The sequence below is a fragment of the Amblyomma americanum genome, chromosome 1 (assembly GCF_052857255.1).
Source record: "Amblyomma americanum isolate KBUSLIRL-KWMA chromosome 1, ASM5285725v1, whole genome shotgun sequence".
Lineage (NCBI taxonomy): Eukaryota > Metazoa > Arthropoda > Arachnida > Ixodida > Ixodidae > Amblyomma > Amblyomma americanum.
In genome coordinates, this window is record NC_135497.1 from 166,801,343 (window position 1) to 166,824,538 (window position 23,196).

At 48.8% G+C, this 23,196-nt stretch overlaps 1 protein-coding gene across 5 annotated transcripts in view; it reads right to left on the reverse strand.

Moving 5' to 3' along the window:
• LOC144114141 (E3 ubiquitin-protein ligase MARCHF8-like) overlaps positions 1 to 23,196 on the reverse strand; it is a 155,869-nt gene that overhangs the window by 52,795 nt on the left and 79,878 nt on the right. For 3 of the 5 annotated variants that reach the window (XM_077647654.1, XM_077647655.1, XM_077647657.1), the window contains exon 2: positions 2,790 to 2,852. The exons of 1 other annotated variant lie outside the window; for it this stretch is intronic. The gene's annotated coding sequence lies outside the window, so the exon portion shown is untranslated. Of the gene's footprint in view, positions 1 to 2,714; positions 2,853 to 23,196 lie in introns of all 5 variants that reach the window. One more of the 5 variants, XM_077647659.1, reaches the window with a different exon arrangement.

The following is a 23,196-nucleotide window of genomic DNA, read 5'->3' on the forward strand; positions in this document are numbered from 1 at the left end:
CCCACGTGGTTACCGTGGGCGCCCTTGCATTGTGTCGTCTTCCACCGACGTTCTCCCCGAAACGAACCTCTTGTGCCACTCGAAAACACTCGTCCGCGATAATGTCTCGTTGCCGTAAGCGTCACGAAGGAGCTCATACGTCTGTGTGGTTGTCTTGCCAAGCTTCATGCAGAATTTTATGTTTGCACGCTGTTCGAGGCGGACGTCCATCTCTCCACATTCACTCACAGTAGAATGCGCAGACGACTAGAGACAACGTATTTTTCTACATATAGTGCCATCTAGCGGCTGCCACAGCAATGAACATAAATAGCTCAGGTTAGCCCGAAAAGACGGCGCTACACATACGCACCAACATGTTTTGGGGAATCATTTCTAGAGAAGAAAATAAATCAGTCTCGTAACTTTATGGACAAAGGTTGTATATTAGCAGCAATGACGGCCTGCACTGAGCATTTCAGCTCCGCTGATTTCTTTTATAGGATTACACGTAGGCAGCGATTTTGATTGATATAAATCGTGAAGAAGCATTGACGGAAATATCCTGCAGCAATCGCATGACAAGCCAGATAGCTCCGGCGTTATAGGGACACTGAGGACAGCTATATATTCCTTTTTAGAAAAATCCGACGGTTCGGCATTCGGTGTCGCTTGTCCGAGGGCGAAAGATGCTTTTATTACGAAGAGATATGGACTCGAAGATGAAAAACTTTTTCCCGCCGCTACAACTCAAACTCGGCACTCTCTGATGACGAAATAGCCGAAAAGTGACGTAAAATAGAGTAAACCTTGACTCCGTGATCACTGCCTGCGAGTGGTGCAGCCAAGCAGCAGCCGAAATGAAAACTACCTCCAAACGGACGTAGAAGACCTCTACCTGCCATCGCTACCGTGGCTTCGTTTAAGTTTGCACCAGCGTTGCTATGGGTCCCGATCCCGACAACGAAGCTCTCGCAAAGATATGCGGCCTGCACATCAGCGCCCTTAACCCCACACAAGTCACAAATGCTACTATACCGGTTTCGTATGTAGCTCTACGTCTCCGTGAAATTCAGTGCACACTCCGAATTTAGAGCGCATACTGCGACTACTGACTGTAAGCAATGCATACAATGAATCGAGCAGGAAGGGGGTGTTTTTCATTTCTTACAAATTATCTGTAGGGTCATATCGTCGCTGCTAAAAAAAGCTGCCCTCAAGGGCGGTTCACGTTTTACGTCAGTCAGTATCACTTATTCGCAGGTTTATCAGTGCGAACCCTTACCATGCTGCGAGTTTAAAGGAGCGCCGATAAACGGGGACGATGGAAGCACAGAAACAACAGGAGAGCTAGAGCGCTAGTGCTGTCGTTTGAGTGCGTCTTGGTCGTCCCCGCTCTATCCCGCTGCTTTAAGTTTTCATGATGGGTAACCGACTTGCCCGTACCGAGATTTTAATTAATTTGATTAGCCACAGCTTCTTGAGCTTAAAATCTGGAGAGAACGTATGTAGATTTATCTCGCCTTTGGCTGCACAGTTCAAGCACTGCGGTAGACAGCAAATGTGACTGCTTTGGTTTCTGCCCATGTTGTGTGCTTCATATGCGATCATGCATATTATATTAACCTGTTGCAGGGGCTGTGGGCAAAACTCAACCCAAACGTAAAAATAAGCTAAAAGTACTGCGCGATGGAACTAAATGCATAAAAGTTGGGCGGTAGACGCCGGACCACTTCCGCCGGTATCATCGTTTGAGCGATTCCGGAGGCGGCCGCGTGGCGGCGACACCGTACGAGAATGTTGTGAACTATTTTTCTCCGGCGACACTCTATTCCTGCTGCTGCTGCTACGTAGCTGCTTATGTATAACTCGCGCCCATACATACACAGAACTCCATCAGCGCTAGGAAGGTCATCACTGGTTGTATTGTCAGGGAAAGCGGAAAACTCATGTGGCCAGAATTGGTCTCGTTCTGCAAAGCTAACAACAGTACGGTTTTTTGAGAGATACTACAGCAGAAATAGCCTCGTGACTTATGCAACGCCTTGGCGGTCTTGAGGTACAATTGACACATTGCTGCGCCAGTGACACTGGTAAATATTCGAAAAGAAGAAAAAAATGCTACTGAGACTCGCCGGATAGTGAGTTTAGCATTCAATTACGCGCTTAATAAGCGGGGTGCCCTTTCGAAATAATTTGATGTCATTCAATACAAGGCTAAACAGGGCACATCTAGAACAATGCGGCTGCCTGCTCGTAGTGCACGATGTGAAATAACCTTACTGCGCTTGTTTCACTGCTTTTGGGCATACCGGCAGATTGAATACCGCGAGCGCGAAACCTGCGACGCGCCTCGCCACAGGAATGCAAACAAGCAACGTTTTGGCAGAAGTCATCCATGACATCCTTGCGCGAAGAAAGCTATGTGGCGGGGCGAAATCTGAGGCTCCTGAAAATCTCATAGAAATTATTTGCTGGGTGAAACGGTGTTTATAGTTCCGGCCACTCAAACGAGGCACACACGAGTTAATAAAAAGACATACAATGTCATATGTTTAATTACCGGGGTCACTTAGCATATCAACACCAAGTATGTGATTTTTCTGAGAGCAGGACACTAAATACTGCAAGCGTAGCAGTGCTCCTAGGAGTAAAAAGGAAGAATAAACAAGAGCACTCATTCCCTTCAAGCACGCTGCAGTAAAAGTTGCAGCTAAGGACAAGAAATTTCTTACACGATTCTCCCCTGCGATCGGTTGTCGAGGCTATCGTGGAGCGGAAAAAGATGGTAATCACGTGGGGGCACGTACCGTATTGCACTGGTCTCCGCGGCGGCGGCAACGTCACAAGGGCCGTCCTTACAGCCCTCGGACCTGAAACAGGAAGAAAAGCAAAAACTCGGGATAAGAAGCGGGTATAGATAACCCTTGCGCCCAACAAACACCAGCGCTGTAAACGAACGCGGCGGCCGTGTTTCAAAACTCGGTATGAAATGCACCCGCGCGCAATAATCTGGTTAGGTCAACCACTAGAGTTGGCGCGTTCACTTCCTGTCTCGCCCCACAGATGCGAACTAGTCCATCTTCTCAACGCATGCTTGTGCACTGCACAGCTTCCCACAAAAGAGCATTGTAAGCAGCATCCGCAGTCTCCGCATCAGACATGCGGAAGTCGTAAGTTCGGACACTATTTTTAAAGAAACGCAGCCTTTCATATCAAATTTCACTCAATGCGTTTCGCTTGCGCGTCGTTATAGTGGCAGTGCCTTTCTTCTTGTAACTTTTCGTGAATCGGTAATTAATGTTTATTTACCAGTCCAAAACAACACTATGGGCCACGAGGCAAGTCACTGTAGTGGACACAGCACTAATTTCGACAACAAGGGAGTTTTTAAAATTGACCGACATCCCAGGGCGTGCTCGGGCGTGCGCTTCAGCCTTTTGTCTCCGTCGTAATGAGGCCTCCGCGACCGGGGACTAACTCGCGCTCTGTTGCCGAGCGCTCGATACGCATACAGGCTTTTCTTCTGAACTTGCATGCGCTGTACGTGTTAGGAGCCGGTACGCGCGGTTTCGCTTTTGTAGCGAGAGCTACACGGGGCTACCAGTCGGGCATTTCGCGGTGCATGAGAGAGGCCAGTTGTACGCATGCGCCGTTACCATGGCAATCGGAGAGGAGCAAGATGCGGCGTGCGCTTCGCCGTCGCCGCGCGTCCGCTCCACCGTCGGAGCCGAGCGCGACGTCACGCGAAACGCGCCCCCACGCGCCCGTGCGTATGGTCGCAAGGACGCGTGCGCGTGCGGAAAAAAAAGCGATCGTACAGCAGCCCCAGAGAGACCCCACAGCTGCGCCGCGTTCTTCGTCGCCGCCTCGCCGCACGCCGCTGTATCACCCGAACAGCGCGTCGCATGCGCAGCATTGCGTATAAAAGGCGGAGATGTAATGGGCGTCTGTATCACAACGTTTGACATGCATGCAGAGAAGGAGAGTCCAGCCGCTGCTAAACGGCGGTATAGACAAGAGAAGATTAACTCTTCCGATCCTGAGGCTATCGCCTGGCATTTGGCTTGAGCCAAATAAGAGCGCTGGAGTCTGCGTGTACGAACAAGGTATCACCGCTGTCAGACATCTCCCTTCGATCGCGGTGAATAATGGTGAAGCCTGCTGTGTTCGGCTTCTCGAAAGCGGCATTATCATCCAATGAGTCTACGTGGCACCGGGAACATCTGTCAAGCAGGTGATTGATGTGGTTGCCAACTGTATACCAGCCTACGGCACGGTTTCACAGTTGTGTGTGATTTTGGGTGATTTCAACAGGAAACAGGACTCCTTTAGTCAGTGTATGAAAGAGAAGTTTTACTTTAATTTACCTTCGGACCCTCACGTCCAGACTACACAATGGGGAACTACTGTAAAGCTTGTATACTAAAGAGACTCTACCAAGTCGAAGCAATGCATAGACAAAATTGAGACCACTGCATGCTACTTCACAGATGATCGGGCAGTCTTCGTCTCTGTCAAGCAAAATGAATAAAAGATGCGTATACCCAATGTCTCTCATTGCTAAACATACAGTGACCACAACAAGCTTAGCCAGAGAAACGTACTACCTCTCGCTATGTATATCCTGGCATAGCCGAGCTAAGCCACTGGCATTTTTTTTTTCTGTAAAAGCGCACACAGGGAGCCGCACTCGCCAGCAATGCGTTTTATAATTGCAGCTTCACTGCACGCGAATAGTGACCACAACCAGCTTGTATATTTTTCTTCTTTCGCAGCATATTCGCACAATTAACAGCTTTCCTCACGCACTAGTCAAATATTTACACATTTCTTCCGTAGTGCAGCGCATTTTGTAAATTTGAAACTTGGATGGCGAGGAGTGAAAGCTGATTATACATTCATGCTGACGTGACTCCGCGGCCTCGGCACCCTGGGCGACCCTTATTGCTTCGCTTATTCTGTTCGCATGTGGAGCTACAAGAAAAGGTAAATAATTGGCATCGTTTTATGGCCTCGGGGCAGCAACATAAACGCCCCCCTCCTTACTCCGAAAACTGGGCACACGCCCGTACGGTGGACTGTGGCGCCTGCTGAACATCGAAAATGAAAGAAAAACCAGGTAAAAGAAAAGTTCTTTTAAAAAGAGATCTTAATGAGAGTGATTAGAAAGAACAGCGAACAATGAAACTCGCGCTTCTCGCAGACTGCAAAGGTGGCCTATAGTTGCAAGGATTTCAGCTCGGAACACGACCCCGCTGATAAACCTACGTAAGGAATCAGTGAAATGCTCTTAAGAGGAGCCTGAGTACACGTTCTCGTCCCTTGTCAACAGCGAAGATAAGGAAATAATTATCACAGTACACTGAAAAGCACAAAGAATCGAGCCGTTTCAGGCGCGCATTGCCGTAACACTCGGCGCGCGCGCATTTGACTTGCTTCGCGCGAGGCCTTATGCAGTTAAAAATCTGCTAAAATCCAGTTGCGCGGAAATTGTGCGTCATGCTCCATGTAAATGTGTTTTCATTTTCTAATTCCTGCAGGGAAGGCTCTCCAAAGTTAGCGCTCTTGTAACGTACTCTTTGGACGTGTATGTGTGTGCAGTTTATTTCACCGTTGCCACGGCTGGCCACCGTTCGCTTCTTGGGTCAGTGCGGACCATTTCTTTCAGCGTTGTCCACAGTTGCCCTGATTGGCGCTTCTGGGTAGCACGCACTCGTGGCGCCTTCTGTGTGGGGCGTCATAAGTCGCGCCTTCGGCGAGGCCCGACTTCACAAAAAGAACCTGCAAGAAATACTCGCAAGTCTTCCGCCATGCATGCAACTCGACTTTGCAATGTCTGAGATCCGCACAGTAGTTATACTCATCGCGCTAATCTCGCAAAACAAAGCAACTCGACGTTAGCCTCTGTTCTTCCCTGCATTTCGTCTTTCCCAGTTCCTCTCTTTCGGTCGCTGTGCCGACAGTAAGACGTCAAAAATAATAAAACTGTTAAGTAAATAAAAAAAAATGATTACGGGGCAAACGGGCTGTTCTGGGCCTTGATATAAGCACGCTCATGAAATATCACGTGTTATTTTTTATGATGAAATCACGCTCATTAGAGTTCGTAGTATACAAAGCAAAGAAGGAGTACGCAATTAAAAAAAATGCCGCTTCAAACACGGCCAGGAGAACAACGAAGATGGACCGCATTGCTTGAGATGATATAGAAAGCGACACAGGACATGGCGGAACGCATGACATAATGGATGGTTGCATTGCAAATTGTACGAGCTCCCATTTGTTGCCCTCGTAGGCAGGCAAGCGTTGACACTTTCGTTCTCTATCGCTTCTGGTAGATTTCCGAGGAAAACCACCCGCAGAACTCGCAACCGGTCATTTCTCTCCGTGTTTCGCTTTGCTTGAGCTTCTTCTTTTTATCTGCGCCTCCGCGGCGCGCCCTCAGATGAGGCGCAGTGGGCGACGCCAGTGCTCGAGGCATTGATCTCTCTTTCGCGCGCGCATCAGCCAATAAGAACGCGCACTACCGGCTAGGCGAAGCGCGCGGTTGCGAGATTTTGATTCCCCCCGGTGCGTTAGAGTAATGAGACGCTCTCCGAAGCCGCTCTACTCGGAGCCAAGACGAGCACCGCCGCTGTCAAAGGAGCTGTGGACACGTCGTCACAGGCATCGGTCTTCGGGCGTGCTCGGCGCCATTTCGGTCGCCTTGTCAGCTGTGATAGAATGGCTCTGAACCGTACCCAAGTCGATGACCCAGAAGCTGACGTCACTGACGCTGGAGGCGGCTATAGTAAACAAGCGCACTCCGACGACGCAGCGTTCTCTCTCATTGGGCCGCCTCGTCGTAACATGCCATCGAGTGAGCCAAGAGCGCCGACAAGGAATGCTCACCAAAGGATAAAAAAGAAAAAGCGCGCTTACGAAAGCGTCGCCCCCCCCCCCCCCCCCCCCCCCCCCCCGGCTTCGGTCGGTCGGCTCACTTGATAGGTTGGCGCTGCGTCTAACGACTATGAATGAGAGTTACGATTCGCTTCGCGCCGAACTCGGAATAGGTCTGTAATTAAAATCGAAATGGAATCAAACTTCTTCCGGCGCATTTCTCTCGCCCCCCGATCTCTGGCGGATGTACATCGCGCGCTCCTGGCTTAATATTGTTTTCGCAACAGGGAATGCGACGCTGTTACTTTAGAAGGCTTCAAGAATCAAACATGCTTTATTGTTCCTTTCCACAAATGTGTTCACGTTTCTTTTTTCTTTTTTTGAGAAAAACCAAGTCCGCTGTTTCAGTGATGTAGCGCGCCTGTTCAGGTGGGTAGGCCACCTAATGATTTGGCTTCCCTCACAGAATATAAAACATTCTTGGCTGTTGCTAAAGAACGTGACCGTTTGAGTAAACAAAAAACAAAAATCGTGAAAAATAAAGTTTAGCGCATTGCCAATGAACCCTATTTTACACCGCTACGTGAAAGCACTCGCGGTTTTTCCGGTTAACTCTTCCCTAATCCCGTGTGGCGATAGCTTAAACTAAACATGCAAAAGCAAAAGAAAACTTTCTTCTCCCGATAAATATGTCCACTGTACTATTAGCTGCTTGATGCATACTTCAGCTGCTAGCATCACGTTCCCCTGAGGCGTTCTAAACTCGAGACGACTCACGTTACTTGAATACAGAAGGCAAAAAAAAAAGGGGGGGGGGGGGTCTTAAACGAATACGTACAGTTGTAAACAGGCTAGTGCCCTGCAGAGCAATGGAAGCGAGATTTTTAAAGCGGGTACTCGCTATCACAGACAATGCTGGAACTAAAGCATAGCTGGATAGGCTTCCAAGCGGCAAACATCGTGCCTCTGGCGGAGCACCTGCGCTGAGATTTTGCTTCGTTTATTCCCCGCGATAGCATTCCAGCGCTCTAGAAAAGTCTGCTCACGACTGTACTTAAAATCGCTCTCAGCACAAAAATTGTGAGACTCAGCGTATCTCTGCGGTATTATACTAAAAAAGAAAATAACACTAGCTTCCGGAAGAAGACGTTGTGAAGCAGCAGAAATAAATGTCTGGGCATAACGGAGCCACCGTTATGCCTAGTGACGTGGTGCCAAACACAAAGAGCAAAATACGACTGTTTCCGCGACACAGAACAATGAGAAACACGGAGTATCCAACTGCTTTCAAGCGTTTAACGCGGCCTATTGACGCACGCTGAGATCGAAGCGTGCCGCATAGCACGAGGCTTTCATAATTAACGCCCTAAAAGTACCACGAGTGGAAAGAGTCGGCGTGCGTAGCGCATAATTTACGGGTATAGATCTGTTTACATCACTGCGGCGAACTTGCTCGACGTGTGTTATGGCCAGCGGCCAATCTAAGAGAAAATCACGAGAGCATGACACAAAATTCAGACGGTATACGCCTGAGAAAAGGACGCGAATAACAGCTGAAAACATCATTGATCCGAGCTCACAGCCCTCATTTAAGAGCACGAAGCCCGGTTTGCGAACATTAGGCAAGTAGGCATGCTTGGCGTGTCCACGGGGCGCATTTGTCAACAAACAAAAAAGTTACAAATTAATTAACAAAGAAAAATGAAGTAGACGCATTACGTTTTGAGGCTCAGGCACACTGCAGGAACTTTAAGCAACGGCAATTATACGGTCAGTCCTACTTTTCATTTCGCTCAAGTGTTAACATAGCAGCTAATACGTAACTGTCAGTGCTGCAAATGCAAGTTTTAAAATTCTTTTTATAAAACCGCGCGTGTGCCTAGCGTATATGTTTCTATTTCTTTTTTGCGTCGGCTATTCCGCGCTTTGCGCTCCGCCTTTTGTTCCATTGCATTTTATTTCCTGAACTGCTGTTCTGTAACGCATGTAAATCTGATTTACTTTTTTTACTTTATATTTCTTATGAGTGATGCCGCTGTTTGCTGCAGGGCAGTACACCGCGCTGTCATGAGTCGTGCAACCACAAAAGCAGGCCAATCATCTGTCATTCATTTCGCTTTTTCACGCAGCAAAACAGGTTTTGGCTTCGTTTTACATTCCATGTCTCCGCTTCGGTTGCAGGTTAAAAGTAAAATCCAGCGCAATTTAATTTAACATTCGGTCTTCCTAACGCTGCCCGAGTGCTGAGATGCACGCACTGCACAAAACATCGGCCGTCTACGCCGACTAAAGTTATCCCCTTTTTTGCGAGTATAAACTATTATCTTGGCTTCGGAACGCACTGACACGCTCTAGGCTGCGTTCAGTCTTACCATTTTTAGTCTTTCTCTTTCGTATGCTGTGTTGCTTTTTTATTTTATTTTTTTTTGTCTGTCTACGCGTAACGACCACACATTGGACGCGAACGTATGTGCACTCCGCGCTGAGGGTGAAGTTTCTGCGAAAAGAACAGTGGTGCCCGTTTTGAAGACCCGACGCTACCCAGATGGTAAGCTAAGGTGGGATGAGACTTTGAAAATGGTTTTCAAAGGTTGTCTGCACAGCAGTTATATTCAAAGCTATGGCTATGAAATTCGCAACGAAATCTTAAAGATAGACGCAGCTTGCATAAGACCTCAGAAATAGATTACAAATTTGCCTAGTATTTTTCACTCTTGTTTTTTTTTCTAGTTTTCTACTAATGTACCTTTTTCTCAAAAAGCTACTATTTGCTGAGCGTTGAAATTTTGTACGAGATTAGCAGTTAAACCTTAACACAACTGGTAGCAAAATTTTGCACTTCGAACAAAAACTAGATTTATGTTTTTTTATCTGCCGATGCAATAAAATTGCCGCCCATGCGTGTGTGTTTTTTTTAGTCAGAAATATACAAACAAACTTAGGGTGTTGATTCTGGTACCAGTTACGCAAATGGTATTGATTAACATCCGTGAAAATTGTTGTCTGCTTATGCCCAATAGTTACTAAGAAAAAGGTACATGAACTTCAAAAAATGCTGTTTTGAGAAAAATGCGGATGCCGCATTTAAAAACTGGCACCTTTCCGCTCGACGCGACAACGAAAAGGACGAAAAAAGCATTTCTGAATACGCTAATAGCCAAGTGTAATATATTTTCTGAAAGCTAAACACATGCTCCGTTAGCTGGTTGCAAAATCTAAAAGTCGGAAACAAAGTGAGGTGAGAAAAATGCAAATAAAATATTCAAAAACTTCGACCTTTCTGCTACGCGTGACCACGAAAAAGGATTAAACAGTATCTCCACAGTAACGAATACCCAAATTTCATATATATTTTATAAAAGCCAAAGAAATGCTATATAAGCAGGGTGCAAAATCTACAAATTTAATTTTTGACAAAACGATCTCACCCCACCTTAAGGCCTGAAATTGTTGCGCCCTTTCTGGGACGCTTTAACATTTCCCGCCGTAGCACTAACAAGTTTATATTATCTCGACGCTTAATTAATCCTTAAATAACTAGACACGACCCGCCCACAATGAAAAATATGAGAAACGCGAAAAGAGCACACGTGATGCTCGCACCTACTGCTCGCGAATACTTCGCTTTCCATCATTTCGAGTTTATTTACAGCTTCTCTTCGTCACAGTATTGTGTGCAAGCGCGACCAGAATACAACGGCTGAGCTTCATACTATTGGTTAGAACCTTCTGAAGGAGCTTCTAATTTGTGGCTTTGCTTCATAGAGAACAAGCTCGTTTGGTATGAACGTGTTTTCTACAACTTAGTAAGAATAATCTAAGTGACATGGCTAACTCAAAGAAGCCAGAGAAGGGAGGATGCCAGTTTTACACAGTGCACCTAAAAAAAAAAGGCCCTTAACGTTTGTTTTTACCCTAAACTATCTTTATTGCATGAATTTTACACATTACGTAAAAATACGCTCAAAAAGCCCGCACGAGAGAACACGTCCCACTTTGGCAAGATTGTAGTAAAACTGGGGTTAGCAAAGATCAGTAGTGTAAAAAACGTGATAGAAACTAACCTTATCAACGATCCCCAATTATGAATACTGGCTGTAATAAATACGACGCAGTCGATTATATGTGATGTCGGCTAGTCGGTAACTAAACTTGAAACATTAAGAAGCACGAAAAAAAAAAACGAGTACGGTGAATAAACAGAGAGGCGGCATGACGAGCGCTGACTACCGATTGTTTTTCGACTATAGTCGCCGCTTGTCCAGTCGTGCCTGTTTCTACGTTGGCCTCGTTTTTTTCCTGCTTATTAATGTTTCAAAATAAATGATGCGGCCGTCCATAAAAAAAACATGGTTTCACGCGCACCTATAGAACAGTAAGGGGCAGTGAGAGAGCTAGCATGCAGGATGTGAATATCATTTGGATATGCGCACCACTGACAAGATTACTTTGAGTGAATAAAGAAATCCTTTTGCGAACTTTCCACGCTATTTTGTAGTTACGGCTCATCTTTTGCGCCCAGGATGTCTGCAGCATGCGCTTATTGGGATACTGAGAAAATATTGAGACCGGAGGCCTTAAATAGATAGATAGATAAAGAGGAGGAGGGAAAGGCAGGGATGTTAACCAGAAAGGGGTTCCGGTTGGCTACCCTGCACTGGGGAAGAGGAATTAGGGGACTAAAAGGAGGAAGAGAGAAGGGGAAGTAGGCATAACACACACACACGCACAACGCTGTCACAATTTGTCACTCAATCCAGTCGCTCTCAAGTAGGCAAAGAGTGCCTTGTATGCCTTGAGGGCAGTCGATTGCTGTGGCCACGGACCGAGGATATTTTGCTCTGTTAATGGGCGACGCCTTAAACCGTTTGCAGAGCTTCAGAGGTGTCCAGCCTTCAGCAACGTCGCATGAGCGCTCAGCAGGCAGGGTTGCCAGCGTATGTGCAGCATAACGCGACGCCGGCGCCAAGAAGCATCATCAGACGTGATGAGATAACGCCTAAGCGCGTTCGAGTCCAGCAGGTACGTATATGCGACAAACATAAAGCCGCATGAAGATCACGCGCCAGGACCTGCGGCGGTGGCTAAGTGGCTATGGCGCTCGGCTGCCAAGCCGAAGGACGCGGAATCGAATCCCAGCCCGAGCGGCCGCATCTCGGTTATATGGAAATAATAATAAAAAAAAACTTGAGGGCTGTCCGGTGTCAGTGAGCGTTAAATAACCATAGGTGGTCGATGCTAATTCGGAGCAACTTTCTTTTCCTCTCTCTGGAGTCTTTCACCCCCTGCCCTGTTCTTCTGAACCCTTTCCCTCAACGGGTAGGGAAGATGCGCACCGTGAATAAGGCAATTACTGCGCCTAAGGCAATGACTGCCTTTACGCGTTGAACATATATATGTTCAGTGGAGTAAACATACATACCTAGTAATCAGCAGAATCAATCTGTTTAGTTGTTACAAAAAGATTCTCACACGGCAGTAATGAGCAAAGTGAGCTTGTTAATAATTCTCTGCAAACACTGTCCCTAAATATTTCAAAGCTGTTTCTCTGCATTACTTGCATAATCAGTTTTTTTTTCTCCTTATAGTGCGCTAGCCTTCTACCGGGTCTGTCTGTTTGCAAAGCGATACAGATAGTCCCGTAAGATGTTTTAGTCGCAAGATTTTTCTTTTTTTGAAAACAGGCAGAGACGAAACAATTCGTCTAGATTCACGCACGAACGCATTCGAAGGTCGTCATGAATTCCTGAAGACGTCAGCAAAAAGACAACCGAAACTGAGGCCCTACACGCTTACGCGCGGAAGGAAAGGAAGAAAAACGCGAAAAACGCCGACGCCACACGAAGCGCTAAAAGCAACCGCGGTTGCGAACGAAGCAGGCTCGCAAGCGTTAACTCACACCCGGCGTTATACATATACCGGAGCCGAGTACAGTCATGGACAATAGTTTGCGGGACGCGGATTTGCCGGACAGGCAGAGCAGGCCAACGAAAAGCGTAGAGTCGTGAAGAGACACGCACGCTCCGCCCGCTAGAACAAATACGAGTATAATGGAATGGAATGGAATGGAAAACTTTATTGGTGCTTAAGATATTAGCGAGTTGAGGACGAAGTCTTCATTCTTGATAACTTTGGGTCCTCTTCAGCCTTGGGTGGGCCCCTAGTCCAGGGCACCACTGAGTCGGGCCACCTCGCTTGCGTGTGCTATGAGGGCCCTTTGGACCCCTAGCTCGCAGCTGGTGAGCCGGCTCTCCCATTGCTCCGCACTTGGTGTTGTATGTTTGTGGAATGTCTTGTTTCTCTCGCATTCCCATGTGATGTGATATAGTGTTGGCCTTGCTCCGCACCACGGGCATACGGCGCAATATTGTGTGGGGAACATCCTGCTTAGTATGTAAAGATTTGGAAAGGAACCCGCCTGCAGTCTACGCCATCCTGCGGCTTCCTCCTTCGTCAACGCTTTGTGTGATGGGGGGTATTGGAATCTTAGCCCTCTATATAGGTTTAGCAGCTCTGAATAACTGTCCCCGCAAGTAATCTGAGGCTCTCCCGGGGGGACTGAGATGCCCGCTCGGATGGTTAAGCCTCGGGCTAAGCTGTCCGCCCCTTCATTGCCCTGAATCCCTGCGTGGCTTGGTATCCAGATTATGTTGTGTGTAGGGTGTCCTTCATAGAGCGGTGCTCTACTAAGGATCTTGAGTGCCGTGCTGCTTCTTCTACCCCTGATATAGTTATAAATATTTTCCCCCCGAATTCACGTGCATCCCGCAAACTTTTGTCTACGACTGTACACCGACTGCGAACGCGAGGAAAATCGAACTCATGCGAGCTCGCGCAAGTATCGGCCATGGCAGACGCGCCGCGGCCACCGGAGAGAACTTTCGCGCCTCCTCGCGACGGCGCTGTAGTACGTTCCTTATGAAATCGCGTGGCGAAAACAAGGCGCAAGTTTCCTAGCGCGCCCCCTTATCCGACTCGTCCCGCCAGTTCTGCTAGCGCGCCGCCCTTGAACTCCCGCCAGAACAGATGGCTGTCCGAAAGGCGCGTCACCGACGCAGCCGAGCGGGTACATGCAGGGCGCTTATTTTCGACGAAAAAGGAATAAAGGCCGATTAGTGGAGTAATCTCGGCCTCATAACACGCGGAACAGACGCGGGTGCTGCGCGGCCTCGTATTCAGCGGCACTGCACGCATTGCGACCGAGTACGGAGGACCGCTCAGTGGAGTAAGTAGAGATGGGGGCCGGCGGAAGGCGATTGTGGTGGCGCTGCAGCCTTATCCTAAATAGAGGGCGAAAAATAAGTCGGCTCTCCTGGCGACATCCACCGAGGGCCACCTGATCAGGGCCGTGGCTGATAATCAAAGGGAAAGGGCAACTCGAGGGAAAAAACAAACAGCGCGGCGTACTAGTCCTAAAAAAAAGATCTTCCATGTTCAGATATAGCATGGCGCAGCGAGCCAGCAAGCTAATCGCTATAGTTACTCCGGCCGAATTATTTTGACCCTTTTCTTCAGCACGCTAAATGACCTCGTGAGTGGCAGGCCAGCGCACCGCCGCCAGGCTTCTCAGTTAGACTGCCGTGTATTTTGCAGTTTTCCCCTCTTCGTTTCCCTTCTAAACTGGTCCACTACTTCGACATTTTTACTGCTTTCGCACATCATGCGCCAAAACAGATAAATTTCGCTCATGTTTTCCTTTGCGCGGTGGCGCAGCTTCCTGTAATGTCAAGCCCATGAGAAATGAGAAAAAAAAAGTTATATTTGATAAGTAAAATATGTGCCTGAATCTACCTCCAGCGGGATAGAAAAAAAATGAAATGCACTCACAGGAGCAGTTATCGGGGCCCGCTGACAGGGGATTTTTGACTCGAAAGCCAACAGAACGCTACCAAACCGCTACTTCGTGGTACTTCAGGAGTAGCTACACCACTAAGCATTGGGCAACATACGCTGCACCTTGTTAATTTTTTTGTCTTCTCTTTTGAACATGTCGTAAACGCGTTGTCACTACGGGCATGTTGTCACTCACTGCTGGCGCGCCTGGCATCGCGCACAGATTGTTGTTCTCGTTGTTGCCTTAGCGTTTCCGAGTATGCATGCACTGATCATCGTTATCTTAATCATCATCATCAATCGAGTTGAGTAGAGTGCCGGACAGTGACCTCTCTCAAAAGGGTCCAATCATTCCTATTTTTGCGCAAGCCACAGCCACAGTATAGCAGCCAAGTTCCCAAGACGCTCATTTCAGCTGGCTGTCGACCGCCCCGATTACGCTCTCCTTCCCTAGCTGTTCGCGTTCACTCTAAACGACTACACACTCAGTCACATATGCAGACATTGATAACGGCACGCATTCGCACAGAAAAATGAAACTGCTTCTGAGTTGTACAACCCTGAGCTGTACTAGTACAGTCATCGCAATGATTTCCGAAGAAAAAATTCACAGGATAGTTACGATAGTGTAAAGCGAATGTTTGAGCGTTTGCTGTAGTGCGTGCGTGCGCACGCACACACACACACACACACACACACACACACACACACACACACACACACACACACACACACACACACACACACACACACACACACACACACACACACGCACGCACGCACACACACACACACACACACACACACACACACACACACACACACACACACACACACACACACACACACACACACACACACACACACACACACACACACACACACACACACACACACACACACACACACACACACACACACACCACAAACCAGACAGCCGGATGTGAATCCCGACTTTCCCAGGACTGCAGTGATACTCTGCAGTGGGTTTCGGTGGATTTCGAACCGGCCACCTTCCGGAGCCAAGGCGGGCGCCCAAGCCACTTTGACATCCGTCGCCTCCCACCAAATCTCCCCTCTCCTCCTTTCCATATCCCTCCCCTCCGGTAAAAGTGGGGAGCATTTCCACTTTTCCGCCTGCCAAACGAAGCAGGTTGCGCTGCGGACGCAGACAACGTCGGCGCGAAACTGAGGAACGCGATAGGTAACGCTAAAAAAGAAAAGGTAGGCTTAGGCTTTTCTTCGAAGCATCATCACAGTAACCACGATTTCGTGACTTCGCACTGTTTTATTTATAGGAGATTGCGCACTTCGTGATAGATACCGTTCAACGGTGTGGGAGTTAATCTACAGACAAGATGCTATCCAAAGACCGAAGCGATAATGATAAGCTGTATGTAGCGGACGAAGTCGCGGTCGCATACGCCCCCGGCGGAGGCTCGGAGGCTAAATCCGTCTTCTGCTGAGTACGATTTTGCAAGATCTATTCGTATGTGTAATGGCCGTGTATTGATGGGGGTGCAAGGCAAAAAAAAAAAAACATTCACGTGTAGATATGTTGTTCCGCGTTAAGGATCATCGTTTAGGTGAGATTAATGTTTAACCGCATCGTACCTCACTGGCAGCAGCGTTGAATTTGAAATGAAAAATGATATGCATGCAACGCATGCAACGCCTGAATATATGCAATGCATCATTTGAGACCCAAACATAGCGAATGCGCACACACACACATGCTGGCCCAACGCGAACCTGTGCACTTATATGCACGCGCCCGTGCGCGTACAAAATATACGTCCTCCAAAGGTAGATATACAGATCTTCTACACGCGCTTACGTAGCACTGAAATGAGGGAGCATGCGCACACAGTGCACGCCTCGTGCAATATGCATAACCTTCTATGCTGATAGCGATATTTCTGTAGGCTCCGAGCACCGCATAACCCAGTCGTATAATCTAACGAGATGAAATATCCCGTCGGTTAGTCAGCGAACGGGCCGAACCGTTCTGAATATTCCTGTGTTGGTCCACTAGTAACGAAAAGCGTTTCAGATGAGTCTGGGCAGTCCAAGATCTAGAAGAAGCCCATCTTCCCCGGTGACTCGTGTAAACCATGCAGCATTCTCCTGCAGCTGTATGCTGGTGGACACACTGCTGCTGCTAAACAAGAAACGGAACAGGACATTAAAAGCTTGAGGAAATTTATAAAATGTTAAGTTTGACCAGCTCAGATCGCTAAACTATATGGTTCTCTGTGAGTAAAAGCCGCCGTGGTGGCTGAGTGGTTACGGCGCTCGGCTGCTGGCCCAAAAGACGCGGGTTCGAACCCGGCCGCGGCGTTCGAATTTCGATGGAGGCAAAATTCTAGAGGCCCGTGTGCTGTGCGATGTCAGTGCACGTTGAAGAACCCCAGGCGGTCGAAATTTCCGGATACCTTCACTACGGCGTCCCTCATAGCCTGAGTTGCTTTGGGACGTTAAACCCCCATAAACCAAAGCAATCTCTGTGAGTAAAAAAAAAAAAAGCACCGGAGAGCAAGAAACTGAAACACTACATTCATGGATAGCCTGGGTCGCCACAAGTAAGATAAAAAAATTCGGTCGCTCTAAATGTCTATTTTGAATATTCGCTAAATGTTCATTCTCATCATTCAAGAATTCCTGCGCAGACGTTCAACTACCTCTAAATGAAGCCTGTTATCACATGCTCTCATTGCACCGAATTATAAAGGTAGTCCTGTTGCAAGGACACGGAGACACAAAGTGAATATGAAGATTACAGATGAGGCGTGCGTTGTACTCAGCGCCTGTGCCGCTGAGATGTCCCAGCAAGGTCTGTTGGCAGCAGTAATAAAATGGAAACACGAAACGCAACTACGTGAGCCTCGCAGCATAATAATGACGCGAGCAAAAATAACAAGCACCCGATACGCGTTCACTCACGTTTCCGCCAACACAGCCGACAAAGTTACCCGAGGCTCACACGAGAGTTCGCGCAATGGGCGACTGTTTCCGCGAAAACACGGCTCCCGAGTAACGTAATTCCGACGTTTAAAGGCTCCGACAACTGAATTTTAAGGGCCTTGTGCGATGCTGTGTTTTTATTTCCTTTTTTTCCATTTCTGGCTCGGAAAGCTCTCACGGGGCTTTTAGAAAGCACGGCAATCTTAATCTAAAGTAAGCAACGCATAAAGGTGGACTCTAGGAGTGCCGCGACGGAAAAATAAAGTAAACTTTACTTTCTTCTTTACCAGACTTAAGGAAAGGGCTCAAACGGCGCCAAAGCGAGTCCTCCCAAAACGCCTCCGATGGTCGTTTCTACAGGTGCAAGCCGGAAGTGCGATGGTTTGATGACGAACTTTTTATATCCCGGCGCAATCGTCTCTGACACACGCGCGTTATAGCTACGACGACCTTTCTGCGGCCACCTCAGCCACTTTACGCGGCGCAGAGATGACCTTCGACCGAATTCGGCGCTCGTTGTCGCCGCGGCCTATCTTCGGGGGCGCGCGGTTCTTTCCGAGCGCGTTCTCACCTTCGGCTTCATTACTGCGGCGGCGGCGATACGCAGACAAGATCAACACCGGGGGGAGAAGGACGGCGCGATTGCATCGCCCCTGCGAGGCTGGAAATCGGAACGAGGTTCTCGAGCCGCGAAGAAAGCCGCCTTCCTTATCCTTGGGCCAGAAACTGACTTTTCGGGGCAAGGACGGCTCTGGCGGCCGGTTACGAACACGGGCGGAGCGCGCGTGAGCCAGACTGCACGCCATTGAATCTGACGGACATTGTGTCACGCTTGAAGCAAAGCGATACAATGCACACCAGTCAAGGATGACGACAGCACCGCGCGGCAACGACATATGCATTGCACCGCGAAACGGGCCGCCAGCGCTTCATCCCCGCCGCTCTCGCCCGGAAACACGGCATTCGCTCGACGATGGCGTGAGCGTTGCGAGACGGTACTGCTCCCTGCGCATTAGAATAAACACACCGGATGCAAACAAAACACGCCCAAGGTACAGCAACCTATCAGCGAGGGACGCTCAATAACCTCTAAGCCGAACGCGGAAGACAGAACTGTAGAGACAAGAACGCACTTTGCGTTTTAAACAACATGCCTTTTAAACAACATATAACTCTTGCGCTTCTAAGCTGCGCTCTTTTGCTTGCCCCCAGGGTGCCAGTGGAATGGTCACGCTTCATCCCAACCTCCCTTAAAAGCAGCTCTTGCCAGCTATTAATCGTGACTAATATTCAATCACAACATTCCACTCAACTTATATCCGCTACTTATATCCACTCTTATATATAAATTAATATATTGGTTTTTGGGGAAAGGAAATTGCGCAGTATCTGTCTCACATCTCGGTGGACACCTGAACCGCGCCGTAAGAGAAGGAATAAAGGAGAGAATTAAAGAAGAAAGGAAGAAAGAGGTGCCGTAGTGTAGGTCTCCGAAATAATTTCGACCACCCGGGGATCTTTAACGTGCACTGACATCGCACAGAACACGGGCGCCTTTGCGTTTCGCCTCCATCGAAACGCGACCGCTGCGGTCGGGTTCGAACCCTGGTACTCCGGGTCAGTAGCCGAGCGCCCTAACCACTGAGCCACCGCGGCGGGCCACTATGTCCGCGTGGTTATTTTGGGCACCCAACGCGAACATACAGCTAAGGCACTGTGGGTGAAAATGCATCACCCAAATATAACGGGGTTCCTCGCCAGAACAATAAGCTGAAGGCTCATCCAGCCTTCACCGCGTGCATGTTCTCTCACTCACGAGGAAGTAAGGCTTAGTTGAGAGCACAACTGTTTGTGAAAACAAATACTGAGCTAATCCCCAAACCTTCCGCTGGGGCCGCTCCGTCAATCTCAGGTTAAGTCGCGCAACACAATAGGAAGAAGGATGGTGACAATTAAGGAGTGTGCGAAGCACGTCTGGGTGACGCAGGTCATACGTCAATAGCTCTTCGCGCGGTGCTGCCGACGACGGCCCGCGAGGAAAAAACCCACCACATGAGGCCCTCCTACTCATGAGCATCTGTGTCCGCACAGGCGGGCCGTTCTTCGATCAAAACACACAAAGTGCGCACGTCTCTTTCCGCCGGCGAAGGCCAAGGTGCCGGGAGGAATGGGTGCACGCTTCCCGAGCCCCTGGAAAAGCTTTCCCTCGGGGGGAGGGCGACAAGCATAGCGACCGCCTTGTTGTGGTCCCCAGTGGCTGTTCCCAACCAGCGACAAAGCAGCAGCGGCCGTGCGTTTGGGTCGCTCGAGCAGCACAATCCTCACAGCATGACCACACGCTCACGCAAGGCCGTGCCTACACTCCACACATGAATGAGCCTTTATAGAAGTAAAAAGAGAGTAGGCTGTCCCCTTGCGCACTCTTGTTTAGGCTGCCCAAGCCCTGGGGTAGATTTCCGTCACTACGAATGCAGAATGCTTGCGGTTGGCAGCGGAAACTCACTGCCTCTTCAAAAACGTGCGAATTTCTAGCAGTTACGAAGATTTTAACCGAGCTTTCAACCTCCTCTATTTGCTAAACTCAAGGACTCCGGTGCTGCGTTGAAAGGCCTCCTCCCATCGCTAACTGCATCAGGTTAGTATGCTTTGCATTGAGGGCCGCCGCGGTGGCTGAGTGGTGATGGCGCTCGGCTGCTGGCCCGAAAGACGCGGGTTCGATCCCGGCCGCGGCGGTCGAATTTTGATGGAGGCGAAATTCCAGAGGCTCGTGTGCTGTGCGATGTCAGTGCACGTTAAGGAACCCCAGGTGGTCGAAATTTCCGGAGCCCTTCACTACGGCGTCCCTCATAGCCTGAGTCGCTTTGAGACGTTAAACCCCTATAAACCAAACCTAAACCAAGCTTTTCATTGAGAATATTCCTCCGGCTGCAAGAGTAAGCGTTCCTTATATTTAGTGATGGAAATCTACCCCGGGACTTGGGCAGCATACCCTGCGCCTAAAAGGGAGTGCGCCAAAGGACAGCTTACTTTCTTTTTACACCTATATAGGCTAATTCGTGTTTAGAGTGTACGGAACCAATACTAATTCTCAGTTCCGCAGAAACCAAAATAACGATCACCACCACTGGTAATAACCATTTCTTCCTCTTTGTGGCAACGTTTCCTGAGTGGTGGCATCAAATGGGCGACCAGCTCGTCGGTCGTTTTCCCAAGGTTGCCCTGCTGCACGTAAATAAAGGTGCCCACCTTTTTTACAGCACCGTAGGACGGCGCACCGTACCCGTACTCATTCCTCATGCGCGCATGAACACTTGCCGGCGCTGTTTTCGCTTTCGCCAGGAATTCAATCGCAACACGACGCGATGCCGTCCTTCGCTTCAGCCGTTACCGCCTAGCGACCTTCAACGAGGCGTGACGCAAGACTGAATGCGAGGAGAAAGCCGCGTGGCTCGTAACCATTACCTGGAAGGCTAATGGAATATGCATGCAACGTCGCGCTGCATCAGTTCATCAGCTTGGGCTTACAACCTAACGCACCTCGTAAACACTCGGTCATGATGTGTTATATTTATAAAGAGGTGCTCTACAGCGCATTCCTCGCAATGGTAATAAAAAGGCAAAATGCGACAACTGGATGGGGCACACGCTTCGCAAGGGCAGCTTGTCACTGTTGCACAATTAAATTTCACGAACAGGCCTTTCGACATCAATACTCCAATATAACGGGTGGACGCCACATTTTAGATTTCCCGACACCTAACCAACACGCTCACTGACTAGCGCCGGAGTGACGAGCGGACAAGCTCAGCCCTTCCGTGCCGTGGTGGTTTTTATTGGTAACGTCACCCTTACAAAAAGTAAAACGAACAGAGAGTAGACTTGTGGGTCTAATTCTATAGTTAAGAAAAGGTAATTAATTCTATGGTGCGTGCGAATAATAAAGAAAATACCGCATGCCTGATTTCTTAACAGATTCAATCTGATTACATTCACTTAAGGGAACCAGACAAATGTATCAGTTTTTCTGGGGTTTCCAGCCAACTAACGTTTTATAGTTATCAGTGCGGTCGGGGATTTCGCAATCAGAAAACACCACGACAACAGAGTTCAGTAAGAGAAGTACAGAGCTGTACGCAATCGCAATGTTCCGCCGGAATTTTATATTTTATTCTATTTTTAAAGATGCTATACGGACATTAAGCCCAAGCAGGGTGGACATAGAAGTTAATGAAGTGACAAAGAAGCAACGCTGCAATAAGGCAGTGCAATGGTGTAGTTATCTGATTCTCATCCGTCAAAGTGCGCAAAAAAGAAAGCGAAAACTTTTAAGCATCTGTTTAAGCGAAAATGAGGGTTAGGAAACAAAGGTGGTGATGCCCAGAATTTTGCAATATTCCAATAAACAATTAGTCTTAAAAGTGCGACGACTGACATGCGCTATCTTCTGTACATTGCAAGATAAAACGCGCAATTCCGGGAATGCTACCAAAGGTCGTAGCCCTCAAAGGCCACGTACACGTCCAGAACACCATAAATTCATTTCCTACATGAGGATATTGGCTATCGGCAAAATATTTGCACTGATAAACGCAGAGTGACTGTTCTTGAGCGCTGCGTTTCTCAAGTGTTCTTCGTTCAGAAATTTCAAAACGCCGTATGTCGGCCAATCGCTTCAACTAAGAATTTTGTAGTGAGAGCTACATTACGCCAGCCGCTTCGCGAGGTCAGCGTGGCTGCGCGCTGAGCCGTGGTACTACCGCTCCGCCAGCTGTGCGCATGCGCGGAGTGACGTCGTAGCCCGCAGCTGGTGTGCGCGCCGCGCGTCTAGCCACTGCGCCGACGGCGGAGCAGACGCCGCTCGCCTCGTCAGTTGTACGCATGCGCGGAGTGACGTCAGGGCACGCAGTTGTGCGCGCCGTGCGCCTACATTACGCTAGCATTTCGAGCTTTCAGCGTGGCGGCGCCGTGGCTGGTCACGTGGTGCGGAGCAGCTGCCGGCGGCGCGGCGCGCCGGCGAAACCGAGTGGCGGAGGAGTGGAGTGGGGGAGAGTGAATCAACGTCCAGGGACGAAGATGGAGGAGGGACGCCCAGCGAAACGCAGCGGCGAGACTGAATTGGCGATTCGACTGAGCGAGTTCCACTCAGCCAGTTGTAGCTATCGCGTCACTCCAAGTTTAACCAGAGCTAAACCACAGCCACTTTTATTTTCTGGTCCGTACGTCTCCTACAGCAGACATGTTTCGACGAAAGGCGGTCGCGTTTTCTTGCGCTCGCTAGGCTTTTCCGAGAGGCAGTCGCCACAAGCACACCATGCAATCACGCAGTGACAGCAATGGATTAACTCGCCCCTAAATACAGAATAACACCTCGGCTGGCACTTCTATTTTTGCTGCAATGCCGACATTTCAGTAAATTAATTCTCTTTAGATATTTATTTTTGTAGCGATAGCTACACTACGGTAGCATTTCCAGCCTTCAGCGTGGCGGCGCCGTGGCGGTCCACGCTCTCACGTGATTGGTCACGTGGTGCGGAGCAC